Source organism: Scleropages formosus, chromosome 2 (genome assembly GCF_900964775.1).
Source record: "Scleropages formosus chromosome 2, fSclFor1.1, whole genome shotgun sequence".
In the NCBI taxonomy this organism is placed as follows: Eukaryota; Metazoa; Chordata; class Actinopteri; order Osteoglossiformes; family Osteoglossidae; genus Scleropages; species Scleropages formosus.
Window position 1 is genome coordinate 38,410,046 of NC_041807.1, and position 10,663 is coordinate 38,420,708.

Consider the following 10,663-nt stretch of genomic DNA (forward strand, 5'->3'; position numbering starts at 1 on the left):
GCCAGTTGAGGTGGTTCGGGCATCTGGTAAGGATGCCCCTTGGGCGTCTCCATTTGGAGGTATACCAGGCAAGGCCAACTGGGACAGGGCCCTGGGGTCGCCCCAGGACCCGCTGGAGGGATTATATCTCCCAGTTGGCCTGGGAGCGGCTGGGGATCCCCTGGGTTGAGCTGGAGGAAGTTGCGAGGGTTAGGGATGTCTAGGCTTCTCTGCTCTCCCTGTTGCCGCCATGACCCTAGAAGGACAAGTGGGCAAGAAAATGGATGGATAGACTGGCAACAGGAGGGGATGGTGCCTTGGACATGTTCTCCCCCGATCACAGAATATTTCAAAAACAGTGGATCATCCTGGAACTGAATCCGTGACACTGTGTATTCTATGCCTATATTTCTCACTTATGTTCATTCATTTAGCTGATTCTTTTCTCCAAAGCACCTTACAATGTTTAGCTACCTACAATTATTTACTCGTATTAGAGCAATTTGGGGTAAGTATCTTGCTCAAGGATACAACAGCTAGAGGTGGGATTTGAATTTGCAACCTTTGGGTCCGAAAGCAGACCCATTAACCACTTGGAACAAGTTGTGCCAAAGGAAGTGCTCTGGGGTACCTTTTAAGGCGAGTTACATTTAGCAGACATTTTTTATTCCAAAGCAATTTGCAACATTAAGCTGTCTGTTCCCATTTACACTGGGCCATTTTATAGCAAAGACCTCTGTCAGCCATATGTGAGATTTGAACCAGCAATTTGTGGCTCTAAAGGCAGTCACCTTAACCACCATGATAACAGCTGTCTTAGATTCTGTAGCCCTTGTCAAATGGTTTGTCTAGGAAGCATCTTTTGACTCTTTTGCTCAGCTCTCCCAATTGAAAGATAAGCAAAATGTTCTTTGATGGGGGATTGTCTAGAAGTGGTCCAAACTCCCCAGTTTTGAGATTCCTGCATGTAGCTAAAATACTTTGCAATAAGCAGTGTAAAATGCAGCACAGTACAGAGAACAAAGCACTTATAAATTACAGACAAAAAAAATAAATATAACTGCAAGTGCACACTGCTCACATTCTGTTGATTATGGCTGATGGATAAAAGTTCATTCTAAATACACACACATTTTCAGAACCGCTTGTCCCATACAGGGTCGTGGGGAACCAGAGCCTGACCTGGTAACAGAGGGCATAAGGCTGGAGGGGGAGGGGACACACCTAGGACAGGATGCCAGTCCGTCGCGAGACACCCCAAGCAGGACTCGAACCCCAGACCCACTGGAGAGCAGGACTGTGGTCCAACCCACTGTGCCACCACACCCCCCCCCCCCCATTCTAAATAATCAAGGTAATTGAATTGCAACATATTATCCATAATTTTCTCCAGTTGAATTCTGTATGTTTTTTTTTTTTCTTTACGTGCTACAAAAATATAAACACAAATTGTCTTACAAGGTACATAACAGGTGATTCTCTTGTAATATTTTAATGCACATAATGCCACTCCTGCTAGAATTATTAGAGTTGTTATAAATTTAAGAGAAACTTGACTGTTGACTCGACACCCTGAGTCAGATACCTTGTCTCCTGGTCTGATGGTTAGAAGTCCTTTCGATTCACAACTGTCCAAATGAACAATTCAACGTACGAACATGAGAAGAGATATGTTGCATTTAGCAGTTTTCTTTAAAGGTAACAGTAAATAGAGAAACAAATAAAATGTAAACAACAAATACAGCATTTTTCTATAACATGTGCAAAGAAAATAGGCTGTTTGCAATCCAGTAATTATTTATATTGTAAAATGAAGTAAAACACATTACTTTAAAATGGGAATAGGGACAGACTTACTCTGTGTGTGTGGTGTACAGGATGCAGAAGATCCATTTGAGTAGGACTGTTCAGAGCAATCCTCACATAGTGTCAGTAGACTCTGTTCCTACAGAAGTGAACAGTATCAAATATTTAATAAAACATTGAAAGGACTTTTAAAATTATACACCATTCTGATTTTAGATCCTTTTTTAAGCACATCAGACCGGGATATTTGATGAACTGTCCAGGTTTGCAGATTGTGTGTTTCTGTGCTGCTCTACATCCTCCCTCATAAGGATCAATACAATAGTTTCCTTCCAGGGCTCCACACACGGCGTCTGAAGAGGGTTTACACTCCTTTACTGTCCTTATACCAAGACCTAAAGAATAGAAGGACAAACATTGCAATAGAAATAAAATAATGTATTGAAAAAACATACAATGCAGTAATCTGTCATTTTGTAAAAAAGAGACACTATTATCCTCACCTTGGTCACACATTGTACAGGGTTTGCAGTTAATGTGAGCATTTGGTTTATTGATGAAAGTGGATCCAGTACATGGAATACATGTAGTGCTGGTGTACACTGTATAATGTCTATAGACATGATATCTTACAAATAATAAATAACAATAAATAAATAACAGACATTGGTAAAAAGCCTGAGTTTTCAGTGAAAGTGCCACCTGGTGAGAAATGGCTGACAAATTAGCGGAGAGAATGACATCTTTTTTTATTTACACAGCAATATGTTCAGTACGGGGGGCAGGGTGGCACAGTGGTGCAGTGGGTTGGACTGGGTCCTGCTCTCCGGTGGGTCTGGGGTCCAAGCCCTACTTGGGGTGCCTTGCGACAGACTGGTGTGTCCCCTCCCCCTCCGGCCTTACGCACTGTGTTGTTGGGTTAGGTGCTTGCTTAGGTGCTGGCTCCCTGCAACCCCGAGTGGGACAAGTGGTTCAGATGGTGTGTGTGTGTGTGTGTGTGTGTGTGTGTGTGATGTTCAGTATGATATAGTGAATGTAATGATGTATAAATGTAGTGTACACTGTATACTTATATATAATTCCAATGTGTGTCTAATCATCAGATCACAGCAGTTTGTTCTATAACTAACATAGTTAAGTTAATGATGATCACCTGACTATAACCACTGCATATTAATTCACAGGACAACAACTTAAGTGGATCCAAGTGATTTCGTTCACAGTTGTGTCAAAGGTGCAAACATTAAACTCTCCCTGGAAAGACAAAAAAAGAAACATAATTGCAGGCTTTTTGGAGCCAAGGCTGATATCAACATTGGATAAGAGCAGTTCAGGAATTTATGGGGATTCTGTGCAGGTTTCTTCCCTTCATATGAATCCTGATCACGTTGGAGATGGAAGAGAAGCTTCCTGGTGGCTGTCCTTGTGGACCTCAGTCAGGGGATGTTGCAGGGTGGTGTGAAGTTATAATGTGTTATGTATTATTAATAATATGTATTATCCTATTCCACGATAACCGCAAGTAGTCATCATGAGTCAAATTTGACTCAGCGGCACTTTCCCACCAACATTATTTTCTCACCACTAAATGACTGGCAAACAATGTTCTTTTCTCATAACAGGGTGGTTCCTTCATGTAAGAATAATTGTGAAAATATTGTTTCCCACCATGCTGTACCGTACAAACAAACATAAAAGAAAGCACCAAGAAAGCACTTCTCCTCCCTTGCACAGTAAACCATGAATGCTATGAGTTTGCTTTGTCATTTTTACACATATGGCCCCTGGACCAGTTCACGATAATGACTGTGGCCCTTGGCCCAAAAAAACCTCTGTGTGCTGTTACTCTTTTTGAAACTCATGCAGTTTGAAATAAATAATACCAGCACTCCATGTTGATGGAAACTGAAGACTGCACACCATGGTGGACAAGGCACGCCGATGTGAACCATGACATCAGGTTATTAGCACTTAGCAACAATGTCATAAATACAAACTGTAAACTGAATTAAAAGTCTTTTTAATTCTACAGTACCCAGAAGGGGTGGTCAGCCAATGGTGCTTGGACCCCCGAGGTGTTTTTTTTTTCTCTCTTGCCTTTCAGTTCGGAGCTTTTTGGTTCCTTTGCAGTTGGCTTAATTACAGCTTTAATAATTACATAGTTGTTACAGTAAATTCATGTATAACCAACCTTTTAATTGTATTATACCACTGATCCTTAGTTCAGCACTCTGTATTATTTTATCTATAAAAATAAATTGAAAATAATGCATATAGTTTTCTATGTATACTAAGTGTTTTGAGTAATACTGTGGTGTTATGAATTCCCCCTATTTACTCTACGGTGCCTGTATGTGTTTTCAGTGTATAGAAAATGAAAGAAAGGTTTCATTACTGAGACATTTTTTAAATATTCCACATTGTTTTGCCCAGTACATGTATATTAAACTGACATTTACTATTTACATTTACTTATTTATTGACATTTATTTATTATGTCACAGTAGTTACGCAACTACTTATGACCTATGTGCCACAGAAAATGTTGCCCAATAATTTGGCCAAAATAATGTGTTATTTCTGTATTTACAGAGTAAATACTAAAAAGGTCATATTTGCCATCATCAAACTACAACCAAAAGGTTTACTGCTCTCTATCTTTACACACACACACACACACACACACACACATTTTCTGAACCGCTTGTCCCATATGAGGTCGCGGGGAACCGGAGCCTACCCGGCAACTCAGGGCGTAAGGCCGGAGGGGGAGGGGACACACCTAGGACGGGACGCCAGCCCACCGCAAGACACCCCAAGCGGGACTCAAACCCCAGACCCACCAGAGAGGAGGACCCGGTCCAACCCACTGCACCACCGCACCCCCTCTCTATCTTTAATGATGATGAAATGGCAAAGAATAAAAATATTTTCTTATTTTGGTCGAAATTTGACAATATGTGTGCAGAATCACACCACTCCTAGGAACACTTTCAGATGAACCCACCTCTTTATTTATATAAACTGGCTCCTTGAGTTACAAATGTGTAGATTAATAATAATAATAATAATAATAATAATGTAGTTCTGTTTAAATAAGTACTTTACCACTTGTACAACACACTTTGGACCACATTACTCACTTATTATCCAGCTAAATTATTTCACCACTTATTTATGTCTTCATCATATATGCTGTGTAACCACTTTTGACCAGTAGTTTTCCTAATATATTTGGAAGAGCCCTTGTGGAATATATTCACATATGAAAAAGAAAAGTGTTTACATCTATTCTGGTTTTATATAAGCGCTTGAAACCACATCTAGACAAATGCTGAAAGGTGACAGACTTCAGTACATCCTACACAGCGGATGAAAGTCAAAATGATTCAACACAGATAATAGTAATGAAGAAAGATAAAAGTGAACATCAATTTGATAACATCAGTTCACACAGAAGGGATGAAAAGACAATGCTGGGAGCTCATTTATTATTGAGACAAAAGTATAAACGTATGTGTAATTCAGTTGTATGTGAAACTTTAGATCGCTGGAGCTCAGCCAGTGTCTTTTGTGCATCATATCTGCTCACACGTCCCCACTTCTCACAAACCAAGCAAATGCTTTTGGCATAAAAGTGTCAGACTGTTCCACTTGTGGTCCGTTAAAATAAGAGAATTGATGAAGGGTCTGAATACTTTTGCAGCACATTAAATTTTTACATTCATCAGACAGCTGAGCTATATTTATCTGGATTGGTAATGTCCGGCTGTCCAAATGTCTAGAGTTTGATTTTCATTTTAATTCCTATCTTAACATGCGTTATTTCTGCTCACTTGGATTTTTTAATGAGGAGATCAGAAAGAAAACATGAAGTGTTTTTTGAGATCTCTTGTTGCACGGTGGCAGTTTCCTGTTTTTGGTTTTCCGAAAGTGGCAGATTGACAGTACTTCTTTATTTCTCATTTCCGCTCACAGATTAGTTTTCTTTGTTTCAGTGGTTCCACCGTGTGAACGGCTTATCTCATTCTGCTGTACTTTTCAGGGGAAATTCAAACAAGCAATTTTCAATATTCTGACATTGTTTTGTTTTAATGCAGTGTACTGCTCTAGAATTTCCCCCTGTCATTGTAAGACTGGGTGCTTCTCTGTAAATGTTTTTTTGTGGAAATTCCCCTTTCAAAGAAAATGACAGAAAACATTTGCGCCTGTGAAATTTGTTATATTTTTAGTATTGTTTACGACACTATTTGCACAATCCCTTTTTGACCTATGCGGCACACGTAAAATTGACCCACGTCCTCAAAATGTGACCATAAATTTGAAATACAGTTGGATACGTGTGCTCACTTGTTCCTGTTTTTATGATCTAGTTAGAATGAAATGAAAGTTCTGAAACAGACAAACATTCAGTTGTTTTTGCCAGGACCTTGACAGTTGTGCAGAGGGCTGCATACAGTGACTCCTGGAGTCACCTGCAGATGAGTCAGTATCCTCATTAAGTGAAGATAATATCGGTTACACTGGCAACTCAGGTAAAGATAATATTCCAGAAAAACACTCTATGTCAGACTTGGTTCACATGTTCTGCATTTTATTCCACTTTACCTGCCTTAAACAGACCACTTGGTTCACTTTGCCACATCACTCTCAGCCAAGTCTGTCTGTTTTCAGTGATTTTGGCTTATATTCTTTCTAATTTGTCGGTTAAAATCTGAACATTCTGATGAACCGATGAAGTGGTACTATTCTGAGTGTTGCAGTAACACATTAAAAAAAATCAGTACATATAAGTTATTATACATATCATGGGTTAAAAAAAAACTGATGAATGAAAACTTTTAAAATGAACCCATGTGCTATTTTACAACAGCTTTTAAATATAATCTAGTTCACTGGCTCCTCAATTTATGAATGTTCTTTTGAATGCAAATTTCCAAAACTACAAAGTGTGGAATTTATATTATTTTCCTTTACATGTATTAGTTGTTTACACACACAGCTTGGCTAACTCCTATTTCCTACAACTTTCATTACTATTTTCTTTATTATTATTATTATTATTATTATTATTATTTCTTGTCCATTTCTACTTTGGTGCTCCTGTGTCTTTTTTGTTCCTGACTCCAGGGTCACAGTTGGGATGTGCAAGCAAAAAAGATTTCAAGGCCATCTATAAGAGACCAAGTTTCATTTCTGACCCCCTCACCCCTATGGCTGCTTATCTATGTGTACAGAAAACCAGAAAGAGATGGATATTATCAGGAAAAAAGGGTGAGGGGAGGCATGTACCATCAAGAAAGAGAATAAGAATATCGTTTTCAAAGAGAAAAAGAATCCAAAGCTTGCGAGTGTCCACATCACTCAATAAAAAGAGAAACACTACAGTTGTTGGTATTGCAAAGCTTGACCACTTCCAGGATGTGGATGACAACACCACAGGGCACTAATCCATCCGTAGACGCATACGTAATAAAAGTTCACAGTGAATGTTGCATTCATGTGAAACTCAACACGTGGTCAAATTCAAAGAAGGAAGCATGTGAACACCCAGTCGACCTGGAACCCAGAAAGTGTGCACCCAGTATAGCATTACCAGTGGAAAGAAGTGAGAGGAGCAATTTGGTAGACAGCCTAAGGTTCAAGACCTGTATTTCTGGTAGCAAAGTGGTTTGAGTTGCTGCCTTGGACCCAGAAGTTGCAGATTTGAACCTCACCTCCAGCTGAAATAGTCCTGGACAATGTATTTACCCTAAATTGCTCCAGTAAAATTACCAAGCTGTATAAATTGTATAAATTGCTAAAAAAACTGCAAGTAGCTTAACTTTGTAAGCTGCTTTGGAGAAAAGCATCAGCTACAATAATAAATGTAAGATAGTGTGACTACTGGAGGTTGCAAAGAGAAAACTCCTGACAATAGCGAAGGGGGAAAACCTCTCTGCATGTCACATGGGGTGAAATCCTGACATATCTGAAGGACCACATTGAGCAGCAGAAGCCTGTTCCTGAGATAGAATGAATGTGTAGAGCCTCCCAAGCACACTGGTCATTTGGTGACGGTGAAGTTGCGTGTCGAAAAACCACTTGTCTGAAGGACGGAAAGCACACATGCTGAAGGCTGTCGGCTAAAATGAGTTTCTGAGATCCTGACAAGTTCCGAGAATCGCTGACAGAAAAAGATTGCAGCAACTGGTGAAGACAATGCATGGGAAAGCAGATCAAAGAGGTGAGCTACACATCAGCTAGACATCAAAGGGAGGCAGAAGACAAACTACATATCTGTACCTCAGGGACTGAAGCCTACTCCTGCTCAGCTTGTACCCAAACTGGTTTCAACAACATCAGACAAAGAAGGAGGTGAAGGGACCTGAGGTGATACCATTTCTGAAGACACTGATAATGGTGGGTTAACATGCCTCTGCGCACTAAGAGAGTGAATTTCATCGGATAGGTGGGTGAAGCTGGGGCTTTGTGGTATGAATATGAAGCCCACATATCCACATTCCAGCTAACTCTGATAACTCTTAACTCTTGATGTAATGCATAACTTATACTTTTCCTGAGTTGTATGTCGCTTTGGACAAAAGCGTTTGCTAAATGAATAAATGTAAATGAATAAATGTAACTGTAATGTAAATAAAGTCAGCTGTTCTTTACAGGACTTGCTTCATCTGTAAATGAAAAAAATAAGGATAACTTTGACAGCAGGGAAAATGGACTGCTAAAGTCTGTCGTTATGGTGGGTCTGAAGTCAGAAATGGCAAAGATGGCCATGCTGACAAAACCAGACAGGTCACTGGGTGAAGACATGGGTCAAAGTCAATGGTTGGGAATGAGGCCAAGGTGAACAAAAATTAACCCTTGTTCAGATAGAAGGAGACACTCATAGCACAGTTCTAGAACCTCATGAAGGACCAGTAGCCTCAGCTGCTACAAGCCTCGAGAAATGGACACAGCCTGCCCTCAAGCCTCTGCTGGCCTTCTTACTGGATGGGCAATTTGTGGAGATGACGGTACATAAATGAGATGTGGAGTTTTTATTGGAACCAAGGGCCAAACTGACCCTCCTCCCACAGTAATTAAAACCATAATCATTCAATGAACATTCTAGAAGACAAAAAAGGTCTATCTCTGTATGGGTCTGGCTTGTGATGCAAGCCTTAAGGGGAATGGCTGTCCTTGTGGATATAATTCTACCATAAACCAGATGGTAGACAACATCCTGGTGACCTCAGAGAATAAGGAAGAATGCAAATGCAGCATTCAGTCACGGTTGAACTAACTCTACCTGAAAGGCACAAACCCAGTACAGGCTAAGGTCAATCCACTCAGGACGAAGTGATGTTCCTCAGAGAGGTCTCATAGGAGAAAAGGGAACTCACTCAAGACCACACACTGTCAATAAGGGCAGCCAAACCTCACACCATGATTCAATACTAATATTGCCTTTCTGGGTGACAAAATGATCACAAGGAGATTGTCGTGGAATCTTGTTTTTCAAAGGACACACAGTTTGATACATCAAGGCCAAGACCCGGGTACAGTTGGGAGCATAGTTGTTCAAGCTACTGCCTTTAGGTCCAAAGGCTGCAGGTTTGATCCCCACCTCTGGTTATAGTACTGTTGAGCAAGGTACTTACCCTAACTTCTGCCAGTAAAAATTAACCACTGTATAACTGGGTAAATAATTGTAACCTTAACATTGTAAGTTGCTTTGGAGAAAATTGTCAGTTAAATGAATAAATGTAAATGGCTTTTATTCCTTCCAAATGTCTGTACAAACAGCATGCTTGGAGGCAACTCCAAAGAGAAGCTCCCTGAACAATGTATCTTATCACTATATATATGTGTTATGCTAGAAGGGAGGGGACATGAAGATTCATAAGTGGGAAAATATGAAAATACAGCACCCGTGACAAGCGTACATCTTAGTGAGTACAAATGGACGGTGCTGAAACAACTGAAAGACAACTTGCAGATACCACAGAGGTATGAAGAACAGAGAGGTTTGAGGGACGGCACCCTAGGCAACAACAGTTCCATGTCATGCACAACATGATTCCATCAGAAAAAAGTCAAAACCTCTGGTGCATCATTAATTTTCTTGCTCAAGACCAGTGCCTTTCCTGGGCATTACGACTGGTGGCAGGTTGCCACATCTTACGTTTCATGTTTCGACAAGTTTCACTGCGGCCGTTCATTTTTGCTAACATTTCTTTGACTTGTCAATTTTCAAACATTTCAGTGTGCTGCAGAGACAATGAAACCTGCTTTACTCACTCTGAGACCAAGAGGTGTCAATAAAACGAACCGAAACACAAAGGTGTCGACTACATTAATTTAATTTCCTTCCACAGTGTTTACGGCTCCTGTTCGGTGTTAATGTGTGTTGGGTGATCAATAACAGAGCGAGGGATGTTTCACAGAATTCATAGAATGAATCGCTCACCAGTATGGCATTAAACAGGAATTCAGGTACCCAACATGTACAAATTATAAACATTTTTTAATTTCAATTTTAATGTAGCTCAAAGTCAATATAAAAAAATCGTATACATTTTTCTTATTATAGCAATATCCAAACTGTAGTCGTAAATAAATAGAGGCGTATGTGTAAAGAGAGGTTGGATTGTGAAGTCAAAAGGTCAGACTTGCAGTCCCAGCTGTGTTTGCAAGGTGAGGATCCAGTGTGTCAATACCGTATTGTTACGGTAAATTAGCATGTACACTAGTTAGACCAGAAAAAGGAAGTTAATTTGCACTTTACCTGCCATAGTGCTGAAGGAAAAAGCCGTACCAAGGTGTGTTGGCTCTTAATGCACAGTAGTTCTGAGCACGACTGTTTACTGCTGTCTATCTACTCTGCTGTGTTCCAGGC

The 10,663-nt window shown here is 40.1% G+C and overlaps 1 long non-coding RNA gene across 1 annotated transcript; it reads right to left on the minus strand.

Moving 5' to 3' along the window:
* Positions 1-199: 199 nt before the first annotated feature.
* On the minus strand, positions 200-10,663 carry LOC108922343 (uncharacterized). The gene is made up of 4 exons (XR_001965125.2): positions 10,553-10,663; positions 2,025-2,180; positions 1,837-1,924; positions 200-235 (listed from the first exon to the last, which is right to left on the minus strand). It is a non-coding gene; the product is annotated as an uncharacterized LOC108922343 (long non-coding RNA).